Source organism: Somniosus microcephalus, chromosome 18 (assembly GCF_052327205.1).
Source record: "Somniosus microcephalus isolate GS21.2 chromosome 18, FLI_Smic_1.0, whole genome shotgun sequence".
NCBI lineage: Eukaryota > Metazoa > Chordata > Chondrichthyes > Squaliformes > Somniosidae > Somniosus > Somniosus microcephalus.
The window spans coordinates 64,260,981-64,283,973 of NC_141004.1; the positions used below are offsets into that span (position 1 = coordinate 64,260,981).

At 49.3% G+C, this 22,993-nt stretch overlaps 1 protein-coding gene across 6 annotated transcripts in view; it reads right to left on the reverse strand.

Moving 5' to 3' along the window:
• Positions 1–1,391, reverse strand: part of nras (NRAS proto-oncogene, GTPase) — a 128,263-nt gene extending 126,872 nt beyond the window's left edge. For 3 of the 6 annotated variants that reach the window (XR_015081731.1, XR_015081730.1, XM_086011585.1), the window contains exon 1: positions 1,250–1,389. The gene's annotated coding sequence lies outside the window, so the exon portion shown is untranslated. Of the gene's footprint in view, positions 1–1,039; positions 1,103–1,249 lie in introns of those variants that run through there. The other 3 variants (XM_086011588.1, XM_086011589.1, XM_086011587.1) reach the window with 3 other exon arrangements.
• Between the last annotated feature and the right edge of the window lie 21,602 nt (positions 1,392–22,993).

Genomic DNA, 22,993 nt, shown 5'->3' on the forward strand with positions numbered 1-22,993 from the left:
CCTATTCCCTCACCCTATTCCCCCTTCCTCCTCCCCTATTCACCCTTCCTCCTCCTCCCTCCCTATTCCCCTCATTCCACCACTCACCCTTCTTCCCCCTCCCTCTCATTCCACCACTCACCCTATTCCCCCCTCCCTCCCTCTTCCCCCTCATTCCACCACTCACCCTATTCCCCCTCCCTCCCTCTTCCCCCCTCTTCCCCCCTCATTCCACCACTCACCCTCTTCCCCCCTCCCTCCCTATTCCCCCCTCATTCCACCACTCACCCTTCTTCCCCCTCCCTCCCTCTTCCCCCCTCATTCCACCACTCACCCTATTCCCCCCTCCCTCCCTCTTCCCCCTCATTCCACCACTCACCCTCTTCCCCCCTCCCTCTTCCCCCCTCATTCCACCACTCACCCTATTCCCCCCCTCATTCCACCACTCACCCTTCTTCCCCCTCACTCCCTATTTCCCCCCTCCCTATTCCCCTCACCCTATTCCCCTTCCTCCTCCCCTATTCACCCTTCCTCCTCCTCCCTCCCTATTCCCCCCTCATTCCACCACTCACCCTTCTTCCCCCCCCCTCTCATTCCACCACTCACCCTATTCCCCCCTCCCTCCCTCTTCCCCCCTCATTCCACCACTCACCCTATCCCCCCTCCCTCCCTCTTCCCCCTCATTCCACCACTCACCCTCTTCCCCCCTCCCTCCCTCTTCCCCCCTCATTCCACCACTCACCCTATTCCCCCCCTCCCTCCCTCTTCCCCCCTCATTCCACCACTCACCCTATTCCCCCCCCTCCCTCATTCCACCACTCACCCTCTTCCCCCCTTCCTCCACCCTCTTCCCCCCTTCCTCCTCCCTCTTCCCCCCTCCCCCCTCATTCCACCACTCACCCTCTTCCCCCCTCCCTCTTCCCCCCCTCATTCCACCACTCACCCTTCTTCCCCCTTCCTCCCCCGCTCACTCCCTTCCGCCTCCCCGCTCTCACTCACTCCAGCCCCGGTGCCGGGCGCGGTGTGCGAGTGGAAGCAGTGCTGAGAGCATGCGCAGTACCGTCGCCCTAGCGGGCCGCTAACGGCTTCGGGACGCCCGGTCCCCCGCTCGCTCCCTCCCCGCGGGGCGGGGCTGTGCTTCTCCCACCATCCCCACCCCCTGGTCCCGGGCCCTCCGCCCCACCGAAACTGTGTGTGTCCCGACCACACCCAGCCTCGGCCTCCAACCAGCGCCCGTCACCCGGACATCGGCATCGCAAGCCGGAGCCTACGTTCCTCTCAAATGTTCACCGAGCCGCCTCGCGGAGACATGACCAGCCGTCTTCTTCAGGCGAAACCAGTGCCTCACATTCTGGGACCTTGGGCCGAGCGAGGTGCGCAGGCGCAGTACGCGCGGGTGTCTCTGGACCTGTAGTCTTCGGGCTTGCGGCGTGCGCGGTGACGTCAGCTTCCGCCTGGAGTTATAAATAGCCCATATAAAAGCAGGGAGTGAGTGGCCTGCAGGCAGAGCTGTAGCAGCAGCGGTGGGCTGGCAATAAGGCCGCATCGTCATGAGGTTTGATGGTAGAGAAAAACACATTTCATAAAAGAAAGATCAATAATGATCACAAATAACAACAGAAAATGCTGGAAAAAAACCTCAGCAGGCCAACATCCGTGGAGAGAGAAATAGAGTCAAAGTTTCAGGTCGAAACCGTTCGTCAAGACTCATTAATTATAGAAACATGGAAGATAGGAGCAGCAGTAGGCCATTCGGCCCCTCGAGCTTGCTCCGCCATTCAATGCGATCATGGCTGATCATCAAACTCAGTACCCTGTCCCTGCTTTCTCCCCATACCCCTTGATCCCTTTAGCCTTAAAAAATATATCTAACTCCTTCCTGAATATATTTAATGTATTGGCCTCTACTGCCTTCTGTGGTAGAGAATTCCACAGGTTCACCACTCTCTGGGTGAAGAAATTCCTCCTCATTTCTGTCCTAAATGGCTTACCCCTTATCCTTAGACTGTGACCCCTGGTTCTGGACTCCCCGGCCATCGGGAACATCCTTCCTGCATCTAGTCTGTCCAGTCCTGTTAGAATTTTATAAGTTTCAATGAGATCCCCTCTCATTCTTCTAAACTCCAGCGAGTACAAGCTCAATCGACCCAATCTCTCCTCATACGTCATACGTTATCACACTTCACTTCATATTTACCAGGTTTTTTGGGGGTAACCATGTGGTCTGTGTATGAAGTTTGAGGCATATAGTGACATTAAGCCTCTTAAACCTCTGGAACAACAGATATACAACAACTTGTATTTATATAGCGCCTTTTAAAGTCGTAAAACCTCCCAAGGCGCATCACAAAAAATTTGACGCCCAGCCACCTAAGGTGAGAAATTAGGGCAGGTGACCAAAAGCTTGGTCAAAGAGGTCGGTTTTAAGGAGCGGCTTTAAAGGAGGTTACAGAGGTCTAGGCAGGGAATTCCAGCGCTTAGGACCTTGGCAGCTGAAGGCACGGCCGTCAATGATTATAGAATCAGCATGGAAGGAGGGCATTCGGCCCGTCGAGCCCGTGCCGGCTCTATAAGAGCACTTCAGCTAGTCCCGCTCCCCCACCCTTTCCCCGTAGCCCTGCAAAAAAAATTATTTCAGGTACTTATCCAACTCACTTTTGAAAGCCGTGATCGAGTCTGCCTCCACCACCCTTTCAGGCAGTGCATTCCAGATCCTAACCACTCGCTGCATACATTTTTTTTTTATGCCGCCTTTGGTTCTTCTGCCAATCACCTTAAATCTGTCCCCTCTGGTTCTCAACCCTTCTGCCAATGGGAACAGTTTCTCTCTATCTACTCTGTCCAGACCCTTCATGATTTTGAACACCTCTATCAGATCTCCTCTCAACCTTCTCTGTTCTAAGAAGAACAACCCCAGCTTCTCCAGTTTATCCATGTAACTGAAGTCCCTCATCCCTGGAATCATTCTCGTAAATCTTTTCTGCACCCTCTCCAAGGCTTTCACATCCTTCCTAAAGTGCAGTGCCCAGAATTGGACACAGTACTCCAGTTGAGGCTGAACCAGTGTTTTATAAAGGTTTATATACTCTATACCTCTATTCATGAAGCCCAGGATCCCGTAAGTTTTTTTAACTGCTTTCTCAACCTGCCCTGTCACCTTCAACGATTTGTGCACATATACCCCTAGGTCTTTCTATTTATGCACCCCATTTAGGATTGTACCCTTTAATTTATATTTCCTCTCCTCATTCTTTCTACCAAAATGTATCACTTCACACTTTTCTACGTTAAATTTCATCTGCCACGTGTCCGCCCATTTTACCAGCCTGCCTATATCCTCTTGAAGTCTATCACTATCCTCTCACTGTTCACTATACTTCCAAGTTTTGTGTCATCTGCAAATTTAGAAATTGCACCCTGTACACCCACATCGAAGTCATTAACATATATCAGAAAAGCAATGGTCCTAGAACCGACCCCTGGGGAACACCACATGGTTGAGCGATTACAATCAGGGATGCTCAAGAGGGCAGAGTTAGAGGAGTGCAGATATCTCGGAGTGGTGGGGGGGCGGGGCGGTTGTGGGGCTGGAGGAGATTACAGAGATAGGGAGGGGCGAGACCATGGAGGGATTTGAAAACGAGGATGAGAATTTTGAAATCGAGGCATTGCTTAACCGGGAGCCAATGTAGGTCAGCGAGCACAGGGCTGATGGGTGAACGGGACTTGGTGCGAGCTACAAATAAAATGACTTTATACAGAAGTGACTGATTTAACAGTTATATTTTAATCTCAAGGATATGGAGAATTAGTTCTAATCCGCTTGAACTTCATTCTCAAGTTTCTGCATGATCTAAACTCCACAGCATTAGTGTCTTGTAACTTGCTCCCAGGTATTCATTTTTCTCATCCAAACCCTTCAATTTGATTTTTTGCCTTGTAATCACTCCCAGAGATCTATTATTATATATTCTATATATAAATAATTTGAATCTTGCCTTTTAATTGCTCCCAGGGATCCAGGGCGCTCTGCCAGGGGAGGGGGGTGGGTGCAGGGTGCGGAGAATTCTCCACTTTCTGGGTGTGAAGGCACTTTTCGGTGGTTAATGAGTAGTAACTATGTAAATTTCCTTTTGAGCCTTAAAGCTTTTTAAAAAAATAAATTACCCACAAGCTGGGTTTCAGCCAACATTGTTATGTCCCCTTTACAGGGCAAGTCGATAGAAGCAACCTTGCGGTATAAATGACTCAGTGCCTTGTTGTCGGCTTGAATTCAGCCGACTGTGTAGTTGGTCGGTGCTTAAAATAAAATCTGCTTTGACATTGCCGATGAATGGCATAAGGCCTAGAACACAAAAAGCTCTCCATGTCGATCTAGCTGACATTAAGCATGGCTTGCAGTCTGCACCTCATGTGGAATTGTGAGGGCTATCGTCCAGATTGGCCTCAGCTATAGAGATAGCCACCTCACCTGGAGACTCTGTAAACCGCGTTTAGTCAGGATTAAGACTGTCTGATTAGCATGCTGTATGTGGTGGTCCTAAATAAAAGACTGTCTGATTAGCATGCTGTATGTGGTGGTCCTAAATAAAAGCAGCATCTACTTGGAACTGATGAGGCAGTGGCACAGAGCCCTCCATTACACTAAATTCATAATCTGTTGAAATCATCGAAGATGTGTGTGTACAGCATCTGTCTATAATTATATCAACATTTTCCATAGAGCATGTATTTCCTGTGTCATCCACTTTGGATCTGAGAAAGAAATATTTTCTTAATGGTGCGAGACTAGGCGCTGTGGAGAAGCGAAGGGATTTAGGTGTCGAGGAACACAAATCACTAAAAGCTAGTACACAGGTACAAAACTTAATCAAAAAGATGACTGAAATGTTGGCCTTTATCTCAAGGGTGCTGGAATTCAAAAGTGAGGAAGTGAGCCTTGGTCAGACCCCATCTGGAGCACTGCGTTCTGTTATATATAACTTACATATATCTTACAGTTTAAAATGAACTCCCAGGCATGACACACAAACACGATGACGAGCATGATATGAACTTTATGTAAGCATAGAAACATAGGTAAAGGAGTGGGCCATTCAGCCCCTTGAGCCTATTTCGCCATTCAATTAGATCTCGGCTGGTTTGTTCCTCAACTCTATTTACCTGCCTTTGCTTCCTAAAGAAAGAAAGACTTGCATTTATAGACGCCTTTCACGATCACAGGACATCCCAAAGCCACTTTTGAAGTGTAGTCACTGTTGTAATTTAGGAAACACGGCAGCCAGTTTGCACACAGCTCCCACAAACAGCAATGTGATCATGATATTTTTTTTTAGTGATGTTGATTGAGGGATAAATATTAGCCAGGACACTGGGGATAACTCCTGCTCTTCTTTGAAAATGTCCGCCTGAGAGAGCAGACAGGACCTCATCACAGAAATCACAGAAACCCCACAGTGCAGATAGAGGCCATTTCGGCCCATCGAGCCTGCACCGACACATATCCCACCTGATCCCCGTAACTCCTACACCAACACATATCCTACCCTATCCCCGTAACCCCACGTATTTAATCCCCCTAACACCAAGGGTCAATTTATCATAGCCAATCAACCTAACCCGCACATCTTTGGACTGTGGGAGGAAACCGGAGCACCCGGAGGAAACCCACGCAAACACGGGGAGAATGTGCAAACTCCACACAGACAGTCGCCCAAGGCCGGATTCGAACCCGGGTCCCTGGCGCTGTGAGGCAACAGTGCTAACCACTATGCCACCTCAGTTTAACGTCTCATCTAAAAGACAGCACCACCACAGCACTGGAGTATCAGCCTAGATTTTTGTGCTCAGCTTTCTGGAGTGGGACTTGGAACCCACAACCTTCTGACTTAGAGGCAGGCCATATCTCCCTTCAGACACTTACCTAACAAAAATCTATTGATCTCAGTCTTGAAAATTTCAATTGACTCAGCATCCACAGCCTTTTGAGGGAGAGAGTACCATATTTCTACTACCCATTGTGTGAAAAATATTTCCTGATATTCACCGATGACCTAACTCTAATTTTAAGAATTTGTCCCCTTGTTCTGGACTCCCCCACCAGAGGACATAGTTTCTCTCTATCAACCTTATCAAATCCCTGAATCATTTTAAACACCTCGATTAGATCACTCCTCAATCTTCGATACTCAAGGGAATACAAACCAAGTTTATGCAACCTGTCCTCATAATTTAAACCTTTAAGCCCCGTACCCTCTCCAAGGCCAATATATCTCTCGAGGTTCGGTGCCCAAACAGGGTGTCGGGTGCTGGTCTGTTCTGTCACTTCCCTGCAGACTCATTTGCTTGAATCTTGGGTTTCCTTTCCCTTTATTTTTTTGCCTATCCCTTCTTACTGTTCTCCCCTTTCAGCATTGGGAAAGGTGGCCAATGAATTGAAATGCATTTTCCTAAGGCTGTGAGGATTTTTGTTCCCCTTATTATGCCAGTCCACTTTAAGGGGTGCAATTCCTGTAGCACTACTCCTGGTTCACTCCTGTAATTGTACAGGGCCTTGGTGAGACCGCACCTTGAGTATTGTGCGCAGTTTTGGTCGCCTTATCTGAGGAAGGATGTTCTTGCCATGGAAGGAGTGCAGCGAAGATTCACCAGGCTGATACCTGGGATGGCAGGAATGACGTATGAGGAGAGATTGTGTCGATTGGGCTTGTACTCGCTGGAGTTTAGAAGATTGAGAGGGGATCTCATCGAAACCTATAAAATTCTGTCAGGCCTGGACAGACTAGATGCAGGAAGGATGTTCCCGATGGCCGGGGAGTCCAGAACCAGGGGTCATAGTCTAAGGATAAGGGGTAAGCCATTTAGGACTGAGATGAGGAGGAATTTCTTCACCCAGAGAGTGGTGAACTTGTGGAATTCTCTGCCACAGAGGGCGGTGGAGGCCAGTTCATTAAATATATTCAAGAAGGAGTTGGATATATTTCTTAAGGCTGAAGGGATCAAGGGATATGGGGAGAAGGCAGGGACAGGGTACTGAATTTGGATGATCAGCCATGATCTCATTGAGTGGCGGAGCAGGCTCGAGGGGCCAAATGGCCTACTCCTGCTACTATCTTCTATGTTTCTATGTTTCACTCCTATGCACTTCCAGACTACAATTTTGCACCCATTAAATTTAATAAACAGAAAATCGTGGGCTGGGGTAGGTAGCACAGTTTTGTGACATGTGCCCCAGAGCATACGAGGAGCCTAGCAGTGGAATGTTTACACCTAAAACCTATCTACATTGAGTTTTCTGCTCCCACTGCTCGTGTACTCTTTCCGCACATCCAAACTTGCAGCTGAAACAATGTACAATTATAGTAATAATAAAGTGACCACGGAGAATTGGTTGCAAACAGCACACTGCCTATTGGCTCAGCTATGTACCCGTTTCAAACCATTCAACAACAACAACTTGTATTTATATAGCACCTTAATGTAGTAAAACGTCCCAAGGCACTTCAAAAGAGCGTTATCAAACAAAATTTGACACCAAGCCACATAAGGAGAAATTAGGGCAGGTGACTAAAAGCTTGGTCAAAGAGGTGGGTTTTAAGGAGCATCTTAAAGGAGGAGAGAGAGGTAGCGAGGTGGAGAGGTGTAGGGGGGGAATTCCAGAGCTTAGGGCCTTGGCAGCTGAAGGCATAGCCACCAATGGTTGAGCGATTAAAATCAGGGATGCTCAAGAGGCCAGAACTGGCAGAGTGCAGATATCTCGGGGGTGGCGGGGGGGTGTGGTTGTGGGGCTTGAGGAAATTACAGAGATAGGGAGGGGCGAGGCTATGGGGGGATTTGAAAACAAGGATGAGAATTTTTTAATCGAGGCGTTGCTTAACCGGGAGTCAATGTAGGTCAGCGCGCACAGGGGTGATGGGTGAACGGGACGGTGCGAGTTAGGACACGGGCTGCCGAGGTTTGGATGACCTCAAGTTTACGTAGGGTGCAAACTGCACCCAAATCAGAAAATCTAACCATAAGGCTGATTTTGCAAGGCTCCATTCCCAGCACAGAGCCTCACTGGATGAGATCGTGGGCTGCAGATAAGTCACTTAGCAACATAAGGTCCAATTTGTTAACTGGATTGTGATGTGGTGAGGCTGTGGCCAGGTGTGGAATCTCACTAAATTTAGCTTAATATGGCCACTCATCCTGGTTGGATAATGTAATATAATTTTAAACCATATTCAAAATTCAAGGTTCAAAACAGAGTGAATTTGTCATAGTAGAAAATGCCCACAGCTGTATGGGGGCGATGACTCACATCTGATACTGCCTTTGTTCAATCAAAAAACCATGACTATCTCTGACACCCTCTCCTAGTGCAGACTGTACTTCCTCCCCATTCCTTGTCAGAACACCCATCTGTTCTTTCACCATGTCAAAGCCTCACTGTGTTGAAATCAAGACACAGAAGCTCAACGTAAACTCAAGGAACAGCACCTCATCTTCTGATTAGGCACTCTGCAGCCTTCCAGACTCAATATCGAGTTCAACAATTTCAGATCATAACCTCGGCCCCTATCACATTTTTACTTGTAATTTTTCCACTCCTTTCCCCCCCCCCCTTTCCTTTTGTTTCTCTCTCACACCTGGCAGCTATCTCTTGCCCTGCCAGTACACTTTACACCTAATCTCAGCCTATTACCATCTCGTCTAGCTTCTAACACCTTTTACTGTCTCTTTTACTTCTTTTGTTTCTTTTACTTCTTTTGTCCGATCACAGCCCTGCCTTCGATCTATTTTCTTTTCTTTCCAGTTTTGAAGAAGGGTTCAACCCGAAACGTCAACTCAAATTTCTCTCCACGGATGTTGCCTGACCTGCTGAGTTTTTCCAGCATTTTCTGTTGTTATTACTCATTGCAACTTCTCCGACTTTAATTTCCAGAACGTCAAAACTGTAATGCTCCTTATCTTCCCCGCAGTTTACCTTTCCCTCTACAAACTACAGCAGGAGTGTTCAAACTATGGCCCACATACGGGATCCAACCCACAAGATCAGATTATCTGGCCCGTGAACTCTTATTTGCCTGTTCCTCCATTTCCATCAAGTAGCGACATAGGAACAGGAGTAGACCATTCAGCCCCTCGGGCCTCCTCTGTCATTCTATTAGATCATGGCTGATACGTACCTCAACCACTCACTTGTTCTCCATATCTCTTGATGCCGCTACCTAACAACAATCTACCGATATCAGTCTTGAACGTTTAAATTGACCCAACGTGAACAGAAGGAGGTCCAGTGAGGAGAGTGTTGCAATATTTCTACTGAAATTAATAATCAGTCAGTACTTTTATTGCACCTAACTTATTGTAGTCAGTACGGCAGATTCTGTACTCCCTTGTTCCTAATGGAGAGAGAAGAGCACATCCTGGCAAATGGCCCTACAGTTTTTACAAGTGAAGGATATACTGAAAATTCCAGTTTTGTTTCTTTACAACTAACGAGTTAGAAGATGTATTATTGAAACCTGATATTTGAAACAGGATTAGAGTTATTTCTCTGTAACTTCAGTTCTTGATTAATGACTGAGAAAAATTAAGGACCAGTCGCAGCGATGACAGGAGAGAAGAGGAGCAGTGGCAATAAAGGTATTAGCAAAAACGTTGAATAAATATGCAACGAGATAGCAAGTGCTGACATTTATATAGCACCTTTAACATCGAAAAACATTGCAAGGTGTGAGGAAAATAAACACTGAGCCAAAGAAGGAGATATTAGGAGGGGTGACCAAACGCTTGGTCAAAGAGTTGGGTTTTAAGGAGGTCTTAAAGGAGGAGACTTAGGTGGAGAGGTGGAGAGGTTTAGAAAGGAAATTCCAGAGTGTGGGACCTAGTCAGCTGAAAGCACAGCCACCATTGGTGGTGGGGAGGGGAAGGAAGGGGAGTGGGAGGGGGGATGCACAAGGGTCCAGAGTCAGAGGAACAGAGAGTTTGAGGCGGGTTGTAAGGATACAGGAGGTTATAGAGATAAGAAGAGGTGAATTCATGAAGTCATTTAGACAAAAGGATGGGAAATTTAAATATGGAGCATTGGTTGTCTGAGAGCCAATGCAACTCACTGAGGATTAGAATGGGCGAGCAAGCTTGGTATAGGATACAGGCAGAGGAGTTCTGAATGAACTGAAGTTTATGGAGGGTGGAGGATGAGAGGCTGGCCAGGAGAGTATTGGAATAATCGAGTCTGCCGGTGAAAATGGCATAAATGAGCGTTTCAGCTACGGATGGGCTGATGTTGGAGAGGAAGTGGTCAATGTTATGACGGTGGAAGGAGGTGACTTTTGTGATGGAGAGGATGTGGGTGAAAGCTGAAGTCATAGAGGATGCTGAGGCTGTGAACAGTCTGGTTCAAGCTGAGACAGTTGCTGGGGAGGAGGATGGAGTCAGTGGTAAGGGAGCAGAGTTAGTGGTGGTGCGGGAGGTGGGGTGGGGGCGGTGGGTGAAGACAATGCATTTGGTTTTCCCAATGTTTAGGTAAAGCAAGTTAAGACACCATCCAAAACAGAATACAATAGCAAAATACTGCGGATGCTGGAAATCTGAAATAACAACAGAAAATGCTGGAAATACTCAGCAGGCCAGGCAGCATCCGTGGAGAGAGAAACAGAGTTAACGTTTCAGGTCTGGGACCCTTCATCAGAACTGGAAAAAGCTGGCGATGTAGCAGATATTAAGCAGGTGCAGAGACAGGGGGGGGGTTTAGGAGGGTAGGAAGGAATTGAAATAACATACTGTGAAAATGTTGCAAGTGGGAATGGCAAAATCATACAGCATGAAAAATGGGGGCAGGGATTATTATCTGAAATTGTTGAACTCGATGTTGAGTCCGGGAGGCTGTAAAGTGCCCAATCGAAAGATGAGGTGCTGTTCCTCAAGCTTACGTTGAGCTTCATTGGAACAATGTAATAGGCCGAGGACAGAGAGATCAGAGTGGGAGTGAAGCAGAGAATTAATGTGACAGGCGACCGGAAGCTCAGGGTCACCCTTAAGGACTGAACAGAGGTGTTCCGCAAAGCAGTCACCCAATCTGCGTTTGGTCTCCCCAATGTAGAGGAGACCGCATCGTGAGCAGTGAATACAGTAGGAGTCATGGCAACTCGAAATAACAACAGAAAATGCTGGAAAAACTCAGCAGGCCAGGCAACATCCGTGGAGAGAAATTAGAGTCAACGTTTCGGGTCAAAACCCTTTGATGTAAAAAGGAATCTCACACATCAAGGAACTTTAAAGTAAGCTTTAAGCAACTTATAATTATACTATATACAAGCGCGGTCTTCACCATGCCTCTAGGAGAAGCCCTTTTACCATACTGAGCAGTTCAGTATTTATACTAGTCCAAACACAGGAAGTGACGTATGCACAGGAAGTGATGTATGCACAGAGTTCACAGTTCACAGGAAGTGATGTATGCACAGAGTTCACAGTTCACAGGAAGTGATGTGCACATAACTTCATCCGGAAGTTATTTATTATTATTACACCCTTTATCAGTCTTGATAAAGGGTTTTGACCCAAAACGTTGACTCTAATTTCTCTCCACGGATGTTGCCTGGCCTGCTGAGTTTTTCCAGCAGTTTCTGTTGTTATTTCGGATTTCCAGCATCTGTAATGTTTTGCTATCGAGTCATGGCAACTGTCAGGGTACTTTGCGCAAACATGCAGGATGATCTTCCTGTGGTTACACACCAGCTGGACGTTCAGGGAATGGAATCCCTTGCAGTTGACAAATACAGCTGGGTTGTGATAGGGAACGCTTTTATAGTGCTGCACCAATTACTACAAATCATGTCCTCCAGCAATTCGTCTCCTTGCAGCTGGCCTGTTTCTGACAAGACGGGAAATAGGAGCCAGAGGCAAGAAAATGGGAAACCACTATCAAAATAGGATTAGCAAGGCAGTTAACAGGCTGTTAACTGCCTTAACTACCTGTCCCACCGGTTCCAGTCGGGCCAGTTTGGGAGCGGCTGAACAGACGCTCACGAAAATCGGGTGGGGGCGGGATGGAGGCGGGTTGGGTGCCTGAAGTCATTTTTTCTGATTTTCGCTGCCAACCCGCCTCCAAACCCGCCTCCACAGGGCTATTAAAATCGAGCCCCTCATGTCTGATGCATGTTTTAGCTCCACAGGAGCACACCCATCTGTGAGCAGGACCTGGCTCTGATCAGGTAGATAAACTCAAAGGGTTGTACATGGCTAGGGTTGCCAACTCTGGTTGGGCGTATTCCTGGAGGTTCCACCACATGACCTCCCGTCTCCACCGTCCCGCCCCCATGCTCCCGCCATTGGTCCATCCTTCAGGCGTACAGCCTTCTCATACCATTCAGAAAGGGAACAGACTCTTTGGCCGCGATTTTTTCAATGGAGGCGGGTTGGGTGCGGGTCAGGTGGTTTCCGGCTTCCAGTCCCGCCCCCAACTGCATCCGGTCCACAGACGTGATTTTATGTTGATTGAGCTTGTTAAGCCCGCCCTGCGGGCTTGCCGGCCAATTAAGAGGAAGCCGATCAGATGACGTCATTTGATGACGCATCATCTGCCGGTTTTCTTAAAGGGACCACGCACAATTTTTTTTTGACAGCTGATTTCTCAGTGTTTGACAGCATTGAGGTGCTACAAACACTGACAATCACCGTACAAAGGTGAGCTCTTGCACCCAGGCTCTCCAATGACTCCCTCCATAGGCTGGAATAGATGGTGGCTGCAGGTGAGGTGACAGAAGCGACCAATGAGGTGGCACTGAACATGGATTTCAAAACTTGTAACCTAAAGAAATGTGTAAATGCATTAAAAATGCATTTCCCAACATTTCCTTACCTCTGAGACTCACCAGTGCACCATTGGATCCTTCACGCCACTTCTGCAGCTGTCATCAATCCAGAAACATTGCAGCAGACTCACAACACGCCACACTTACCTGGCGTGGAAACCCGAGGCAGAAGTGGCAAAATTCAAAATTAGCCTGTCAACTACTAGCATCTAACTGTTAATAGGCAGGTAATTGGCTTTAATCCTCTTCCCGCTGCTAGGTGTCGGGTCCATGCGCAAATCGGGGACCCGACACTTGGGAAAATTGTTTGGAGGCGGGTTGACGGCGGGATCACAACCCACCATCAATCAAAACGATTTTACCCTTTGACCCGCCTCCAAACCCGCCCTCTGAGCACCGGCAAAATCCAGTCCTTTGTTACCCAATTGGATTCATCTTGACTGTTAGTGAAACAGCGTTTTTCCCTCCACTTCCAATATTTTTATAAAACTAGTAAATGAAAATGTTCAAGAAAATGAAATATAGGGATCCCTTCTCAACCGCGGGTTTGCCATACGCGGATTTCACGTATACGCGGTTTCCACTCTGCGACAATTTTAGTCAACTGCGGCCGTGAAATTCACGTATCCGCGGTTTTTCATTTAGGAATAAGGTAAAAAACATGATTTTTATGCTATTTATATGCTTTTTATATGTGCTTATAGTGAATTTGCCAACCGCGGTTTTACTAACCACAGGGGTTTTCAGGGACGTATCCCCCACGGTTGGGGAGGGATTACTGTACACAATTTTGTTGAATGCCCCGATGATTTTTCTCCTGGGTTGCTGGTGTCCTGGAGATTAATCTTCAATTCCTGGAATCTCCAGGACAATCCTGGAGGGTTGAAAATCCTATACATGGCTGCGGGATGAAGATCTGGGTTCTTCCTTAAGATTTGCCATTTCCACCACAACTCTCAACATGGACAATTTAGCTCAGTTAAGAACCAGTGTCATGCTTCACACTCGTCATCTACTGTGGCCTCTCTGCATCCAAGGTCTTGATCATTGACAAGGCTGTGTCTGACCACTTCCTCGTCTCCCTCACAACCGACATCCCGCTTCCTCCCTCAATCCCAACAGCCGCCCCATCCCCCAGCTCCCTCGCTAATTTGTTCTCAACCCCCCAGCACCTTCTCCTCTGGCCCTCCGCTCATCACAACACCTCCATCACGGTCAACTGTTTCCTCGTCTCAGTCATCAACGTCCTTGTTCCCAACAAATCAATCACTGACGTCCATCCCTGCCATACCCCCTGGGACAACCCCCACCGTCTCTCCCTGAAATCAGATGGGTGCAAATGTCAGTGTATCTGGCACACAACTGTCCTAGTGGTCAATTGTCATATCTGGCTCGAGCAAGCAAACCATTACTGTGCCTCACTCTCCTCAACCGCAAGCTCGTTCTCTCAATGACTAACTGTCCTTCTCTCCACCACCCCCCACCCCCCAACTCTCCAGTCACCCTGTTCTCCCCCATCCCTATCACCACAATGTCCAGTGTCCCTTCCGGTCACCCTGTACTGACCCTGTTGGGGATTCACCCTCCCCCCCTTCCATATTTTTGGCCATTAATGTTATCGACCACATTTGGTTTATCAGCTATTGACCAAAAATATCACAATTATTTTTTTCTGACTCTGTAAGTGCCAGCCATGGCTCAGTGGGGAGCACTCTTGCCTCTGAGCCAGAAGGTTGTGGGTTCAAGTCCCACTCCAGCGACTTGAGCACATAATCTAGGCTGACACTCCATGCAGCACTGAGGGAGTGCTGCACTGTCGGTGGTGCTGTCTTTCAGATAAGACATTAAACAAGACCATGTCTGCCCTCTCAGGTGGATGTAAAAGGTCCCATGACACTATTTTGAAGAAGAGCAGGGGATTCTCGCTGGTGTCCTGACCAATATTTATCCCTCAAACCAACACCTAAAACTGATTATCTGGTCATTATCACATTGCTGTTTGTGAGACCTTGCTGTGTGCAAATTGGCTGCTGGGTTTCCTACATTGCAATATTGACTACAAAGTACTTACTTGGCTTTGGTCCTGAGGTCATAAAAGGTGCTATAGAAATGATAGTCTTTCTTTACTTTTCTTTTTTCACTGTAAAACAAACATAAGCCTAGCTTAGTTCCTTCCAACATGGGCTGCAGTCTGTCACTGTTTTAACAACTACAACAACAACTTGTATTTATATAGCGCCTTTAACGTAGTAAAACGTCCCAAGGCGCTGCACAGGAGTACTTTAAGACAAAAAATTTGACATCGATCCACATAAGGATAAATTAGGGCAGGTGACCAAAAGCTTGGTCAAAGAGGTAGGTTTTAAGGAGCGTCTTAAAGAAACCTCAAAAAAACCATCACAGTTTCTGCTGGTCTGACCTTGGGTGGCTGGTGGTTAACAAGCCCGACGCAGCGGATGACGTCGCCCTTTCAATGCACCTCGTGCTACAGTAACACACATCAGGTTTACCCATCGTATGGGTCAATAAATAAGCCAACACCACTGTGCATACTGTACGTAATATGACCCCTGTGCTTCCCAGAGTGCAACTGGCATATTAGATCTATTTCAGTTCAGGATCTGGACGTAACTTAAAACCACAAGTGCAAGCTGTGCAGTGTGTTGTAACGTTAGTCCGTGCGGGGAGGGGAAGCTGGGCCAAACAGCTGAGACAAGTAGAATGGCGCTTCCCAGAATGCGGGTGTTGCGACTTTTGACCTTCAGTCATGTTTTGGCCTCTGTGGTGGAGTTGATAGGTCATAATGGCTGACCTGTGCCATGGTGCAAATCTTTTGTCTTTCAAAACCCCGATCTCATGAGTATTAAAGGGGAATATTACTGCGGTGGGACAGGGTGGTGGGGTGGAGAGAGGTCAGCTCACCCAAGAAGAAAGAAAGAAAGACTTGCATTTATATAGCGCTGTTCACGACCACTGGACGTCCCAAAGCGCTTTACAACTAATGAAATACTTTTTTTGAGTGTAGTCACTGTTGCAATATAGGAAACACGGCAGCCAATTTGTGGACAGCAAGCTCCCACAAACTGTAATGTGATAATGACCAGATGATCTGTTTTAGTGACGTTGATTGAAGGATAAATATTGGCCAGTACACCGGGGAGAACTCCCCTGCTCTTCTTCAATATAGTGCCGTGGGATCTTTCACATCCACCTGAGAGGGCAGACGGGGCCTCGATTTAACGTCTCATCTGAAAGACGGCACCTTCGACAGTGCAGCGCTCCACTGGAGTGTCAGCCTAGATTTTTGTGCTCAAGTATCTGGAGTGGGAGCTTGAACCCACAACCTTTTGACTCAGAGGCGAGAGTGCTATCCACTGAGCCATGGCTGACACTCTTAAGAAATGCAATAAGAGAAAATTGTATTAAAATATCTTGGGGTTAATTCTTACTTCAGAAACCTAGCAGTAGCGGATCGACTCCCGTTATACACCCGGCTCAATTTTCTTTTCTGTTCACTTCAATCGAAAGGAAAATCAACTGTGGTGTATAATTGGTGAAAATTACCCCCCTTATCTCTATTAGAGGGACTATTCTCAGTTATACCAATCTTACAGCAGCCTGATCGAGACCCACCATTTGTTGGGTTTCAATGCCAGAATGAGCTTGTTCTGATCTGACAGCCCTATCACATCTTGGCTCCCTGCTACTAAAAGTGTGAACATTTTTCAAGAACAGGAAGATGTCATAAGCCCCTCCCTGTTTAATAGTTAAACCCTGACTATCTTCTCAGCATAATTCTCAAGCCTTTCTCCCTGCAGAAATGCATCCAATTAGCCTTTTGTACCTACTTGTACTCCCTGCTTCAGTGCTCTTCCTGGTAATGTATTCCACAACTCTATTGTCCGCTCGATGGGAAAATTCCCCCTGATTTTCCCTCTCTCTCCTAGCTTGCTGCTTCTAACCATGTTTGTGTGTTTGCTGTGAGCCAACTTCTCAGGTACAAAGTTCACAATTATAACCTCACACTTAGGATTTGTCCAACTCTGCCAGCCAGCACGAGTTAATATCTTCGGCAAAGGAGGGGAGAAATGCTCGAACAGATAAGCATTTAGATAGAGAAGGCCTTATCAGGGACACCTAACGCTGCTTCCGGGAAGGAAGGTCGCACCATCACCAAGCCAATGGATGAATGCACTCCAGGAGACATTACCTGGACTTTCAGGAAGCTTTTGATACGAGGCTTCTCTACAAGATAGAAACTTGTGCAATTAGTGGTAATCAGCTAGGGTGGATTGAGAACTGGCCGAATGCTCGTAGGCAGAAAATTGTTGCCAATGGATTTGGATCTGCTGGAAGATCGGCTAGCAGTGGTGCCTTGCCCTGAGGTGTGAATATTAGCCAAACAGTGGTGTAAGTTCTAGCCAGCTTGCAGAAAACAGCTAACAGTAAATGACCTTAACCTTGTGTGTGTATTGTAACCAGCAATAAAAAAAACCCAATGGATAATCTGATGAAGACAAAAGTGTTTCACAAAGGTGTTGTGGTGATCCGTTGTGTGTGGGTGCATGTGTGTGGAGGTGTGATTGTCTGCGTCCATTTCCTGTACAGCTGGGGGTAGTATCCATATCACCCAGTATTGGATGCAGAGGTGTCCTCTGGAGATCGTTCCCCCACGGCCGCCAACCTCATAGTTCCCCAAACCCGCACAGCCCGCTTCAACCTCCTTCCCAAGATCCACAAACAGGACTGCCCTGGTAGACCCATTGTTTCAGCCTGTTCTTGCCCCACGGAACTTATCTCTTCCTATCTCAACTCTATTTTTTCTCCCCTTGTCCAGTCTCTTCCCACCTACATTTGCGACTCTTCCGACGCCCTCCGTCTCTTTAACAGTTTCCAGTTTCCTGGCTCCTTTTCACTATGGATGTCCAATCCCTCTACACCTCCATCCCCCACCAGGACGGCCTTCGGGCGCTCCGTTTCTTCCTTGAACAGAGGCCCAACTAGTCCCCATCCACCACCACCCTCCTCTGCCTGGCTGAACTTGTTCTCAGATTGAACAACTTCTCCTTTGACTCCACTCACTTCCTCCAAATTAAAGGTGTTGCTATGGGTACCCGCATGGGCCCTAGCTATGCCTGCCTGTTCATGGGATATGTGGAACATTCTTTGTTCCAGTCCTACTCAGGTCCCCTCCCTCACCTCTTTTTCCGGTACATCGATGACTATTGGTGCCGTTTCCTGCTCTCGCCCTGAACTAGATAAGTTCATTCACTTTACTTCCTATTTCCACCCTTACCTCACCTTCACATGGTCCATCTCCGACTCTTCCCTTCCCTTCCTTGACTTCTCCGTCTCCATTTCTGGCGATCGGCTTTCGACTAACATCCACTACAAGCCCACCGACTCCCACAGCTACCTGGACTACACTTCCTCCCACCCCGCTTCCTGTAAGGACTCTATTCCATTCTCCCAGTTTCTCAGTCTCTGCCGCATCTGTTCTGACGATGCCACCTGTCTTGTTTTGCACACTTTGTGCAAAACTAATAAATTGCAGGACAACGGAGTATTACAGTTTAAACTCTTTTAATGAAGCATTAGGTTTGTTCTGACTCACAACAGTACAGCACCGTGTGGACAAGATGGAGTCAGGACCCCTGGGTCCTCTAAACAATAGCAGTCCTTACAGATGCTTGCAGGCCAATGACAACTCAGCATGTGATCACATGTGAATATAATAGGTATTCCTTACAGATGCCTTCGGGCCAATGATAAATCAATATGCAAATGTTACACCACCTTCCATACAAGTGCTTCCAACATGTCTTCCTTTTTCCTCAACCGAGGATTCCCCTCTACTGTGGTTGACATGGCACTTGACCGTGTCCGTTCTATTTCCCGCACTTCTGCTCTCACCCCTTCCCCTCCCTCCCAGAACCATGATAGGGTTCCCCTTGTCCTCACCTTTCACCCCACCAGCCTCCACATTCAACAGATCATCCTCCGCCATTTCCGCCACCTCCAACGTGATTCCACCACCAAACACATCTTCCCCTCACCTCCCCTTTCAGCATTCTGAAGGGACCGCTCCCTCCGTGACACCCTGGTCCACTCCTCAATCACCCCCAACAGCCCTTCTCCTTCACCTGGCACCTTCCCGTGCAAGCGCAGGAAATGCAACACATGCCCTTTTACCTCCTCCCTTCCCACTGTCCGGGGCCCCAAACACCCCTTCCAGGTGAAACAGCGATTTACTTGTACTTCTTGCAATTGCCCTTCGGCCTCAAAAACGCGGCCCAGGCCTTCCAGCGGCTCATGGACTTGGTCCTCCGGGACCTGAAGTTCCTCTTTGTCTACCTGGATGACATCCTGGTAGCTAGTTCCTCCAAGCAGGAACACATCGAGCACCTCCGCACCCTGTTCCAGCGGCTCAGTGAGCACGGGCTCATCATCAGCCCAGCCAAGTGCCAATTCGGCCTCAGCAGGATCGAATTCCTCGGCCACCACATCACGCAGGACGGAGCCATTCCCCTGCCCGCCAAGGTGCAAGCCATCCAGCAGTTCCCCCGGCCTACCACCATCAAAGGCCTCCAGGAGTTCTTGGGGATGATCAACTTTTACAACCGCTTCATTCCCGGAGCGGCCTCCCTCATGCGGCCCCTATACGAAGCCCTCCGGGGTAAGAAAGACAGAATGGCGATCGAGTGGTCGGCGGACATGTTGACCGCTTTCGACTCGACCAAAAAGGCGCTCGCCGACGCCACCATGCTGGCTCACCCACAGCCCAATGCCAGGGTGGCCCTCACCACGGACGCCTCCGACCACGCGGTCGGCGCCGTGTACGAACAGTGGGTCGACGGGGCCTGGCAACCGCTGGCCTTTTTCAGCCGCCAACTGCGCCCCCCGGAGGCCAAGTACAGCGCCTTTGACCGCGAGCTCCTCGCACTGTACCTGGCAGTCCGCCATTTTAGATTTCTTCTGGAGGGTTGCCCCTTCACCGCGTTTGTCGACCACAAACCCCTGACATTCGCGATGGCGAAATCTGCGGACCCGTGGTCAGCCAGGCAACAACGCCAGCTCGCCGCGGTGTCCGAATTCACCACGGACATCCGGCACGTCTCCGGTCGAGACAACGTGGTGGCCGACTGCCTATCCCGCTCCGCCATCCACGGCGCCCACCTGGCAGTGGACTATGCTCAACTGGCAGCGGAGCAACGCACCGACCCCGATCTGCTCTCCATGCCCACTACCCTCCCAGGGCTGCGACTGACCGACGTCGCCTGCGGCCCGTCCGCCGTCACAGTCAAATGCGACACCTCCTTGGCGCAACCCCGCCCCGTAGTCCCGGCGTCCTGGCGAAAACGGGTGTTCGACATCGTCCACGGCCTCTCACACCCCGGCACCCGCGCGTCCATTAGACTGGTGGCCAACCGATTTGTTTGGCGCGGCCTGCGCAAAGATGTGCGCGTCTGGTCCAGATCCTGCATAGCTTGCCAGCATGCCAAAATCCACCAGCACGTCAAAGCCCCACTCGAGTAGTTCACCGTGCCAGAAAGAAGGTTTGACCACGTCCACATCGACCTCGTCGGCCCCCTGCCGCCATCACAAGGTCACACGCACCTGCTGACAATCGTGGACCGTACCACCCGCTGGCCCGAGGCCATTCCACTGACGTCCACCACCACCGCCGACATCGCGAGGGCGTTCATCGGTACCTGGGTCGCTCGGTTCGGCATCCCCTCCGACATGACGTCGGATAGAGGCCCGCAGTTCACCTCTGATCTGTGGGCCGCCATCGCCCGAAACCCCGGGGTGGCCGTTCACCGCACCACGGCTTACCACCCCCAAGCCAACGGACTGTGCGAGCGATTCCACAGGTCCATGAAGGCGTCCCTCCGCGCCAGCCTCGAGGACGAGGCTTGGATCGACCGCCTCCCGTGGGTGCTACTTGGCCTACGCTCCGCGGTCAAGGAAGACCTGCAAGCCTCGGCGGCGGAACTCGTGTACGGCCAGCCACTACGCGTACCCAGAGAGTTCCTGCCCACCGCCACGACCCCCTGGTCGGCTGACCAGCAACGCCGCACTTTCGCCAACCGAGCACAACAGTTCGCTCCGGTACCCACCGGCCGGCACGCTGAACCAGCAACCCGCGTACCACCTAGCCTGCACATGGCCAAATTTGTTTTCGTGCGCCATGACGCCCACCGAGGACCTCTACGGCCCCCATACGACGGACCCTACAAGGTACTCCAGACGGGGAACAAGTTCTTCCTCCTCGAAGTGGGCGGCAGAACTGACAAGGTGTCGGTCGACCGGCTCAAGCTGACGCACCTGGAGCCCGACGAACCCATTCAAGTGGGCCAATCCCCACCGCGGGGCAGACCGCCTAAGAGCCCGACGCGTCCGACCGCCCCGCTCCCGACACAAACCGCCAAGAGCCGTTCCGGCCGTGCCATCAAGCCGCCACGCCGGTTCGTACACTCCCTACTAGCGGATTCTGGGGGGAGCTGTGTGGCGTACCGATCACAGAAAGGACACAATCCGCTTTTCGGTCCGTAGACTATAAATCAGGCGTCATGCCTTTAAGAAGGATCACACCTTTAAGAAACTCGATCTGCAACATAGTTAAGCCCAGAGCGGGGGAGGAGCAGTCGAAGCTGTGGACTGATGAAAAGCAGTCGGACTTGGTGTAGTCTCTGACGCCATTTTGTGTTCAACATGTAGCCTCAACAATTAAACCTTTTCTGTTGAACCTCTCCGAGTTCAGTATTTTTTGCTAGGAGTACGTAGACTCCTACACTGTATTCGCTGCTCACGATGCGGTCTCCTTTACATTGGGGAGACCAAACGCAGATTGGGCGACCGCTTTGCGGAACACCTCCATTCAGTCTGTAAGGGTGACCCTGAGCTTCCGGTCGCCTGTCACTTTAATTCTCCACTTCACTCCCACTCTGATCTCTCTGTCCTCGGCCTAATACATTGTTCTAATGAAGCTCAACGTAAGCTCGAGGAACAGCACCTCATCTTTCGATTGGGCACTTTACAGCCTGCCGGACTCAACATAGAGTTCAACAATTTCAGATAATAATCCCTGCCCCCATTTTTCATGCAGTATGATTTTGCCATTCCCATTTGCAACATTTTCACAGCATGTTTTTTCAATTCCTTCCCCCCCCCTCCTAAACCCCCCCCCCCCGTCTCTGCACCTGCTTAATATCTGTTACATCTCCAGCTTTTTCCAGTTCTGATGAAGGGTCCCAGACCTGAAACGTTAACTCTGTTTCTCTCTCCACGGATGCTGCCTGGCCTGCTGAGCATTTCCAGCATTTTCTGTTGTTATTTCAGATTTCCAGCATCAACAGTATTTTGCTATTGTATTCACTACAAGCCCACTGACTCCCACAGCTACCTGGACTACACTTCCTCCCACCCCGCCTCCTATAAGGACTCTATTCCATTCTCTCAGTTTCTCCGTCTCCGCCGCATCTACTCCGACGATGCTACCTTCCATACCAGTGCTTCCGACATGGCTTCCTTTTTCCTCAACCAAGGATTCCCCTCTACTGTGGTTGACACGGCCCTCGACTGTGTCCGTTCTGTCTCCCGTAATTCTGCCCTCACCCCTGCCCCTCCCTCCCGGAACCACAATAGAGTTCCCCTTGTCCTCACCTTTCACCCCACCAGCCTCCACATTCAACGGATCATCCTCCGCCAATTCCGCCACCTCCAGTGTGATCCCACCACAAAACACATCTTCCCCTCACCTCCCCTTTCAGCATTCCGTAGGGACTGCTCCCTCCGCGACACCCTAGTCCACTCCTCTACCACCCCCAGCACCCCTTCCCCTTCGCCCGGCACTTTCCTGTGCAAGCGCAGGAGATGCAACACATGCCCTTCTACCTCCCCCCCTTCCCACTGTCCAGGGCCCCAAACACCCCTTCCAGGTGAAACAGCGATTTACTTGTGTTGTGTATGTACCTTTAAGAGAAGAACTGATTTTATACTGCAGTACCGGCAGTGACCACACCTGTATAAAAAGCCCTAGCAGGCTTCTGAATTCAGTCTGACGTTTTACCCTCTGTTCAGTAAATGCCTGTTTTATTGTTCTCCCGCAGTCCGTGTATTATTAAGGCACGGACTCTACAGTGGCGACGAGCAGGTTCGAACTCACCTGCAGTACTGCATCACCTCACGGGGATCTTTCCCTGAGAAGA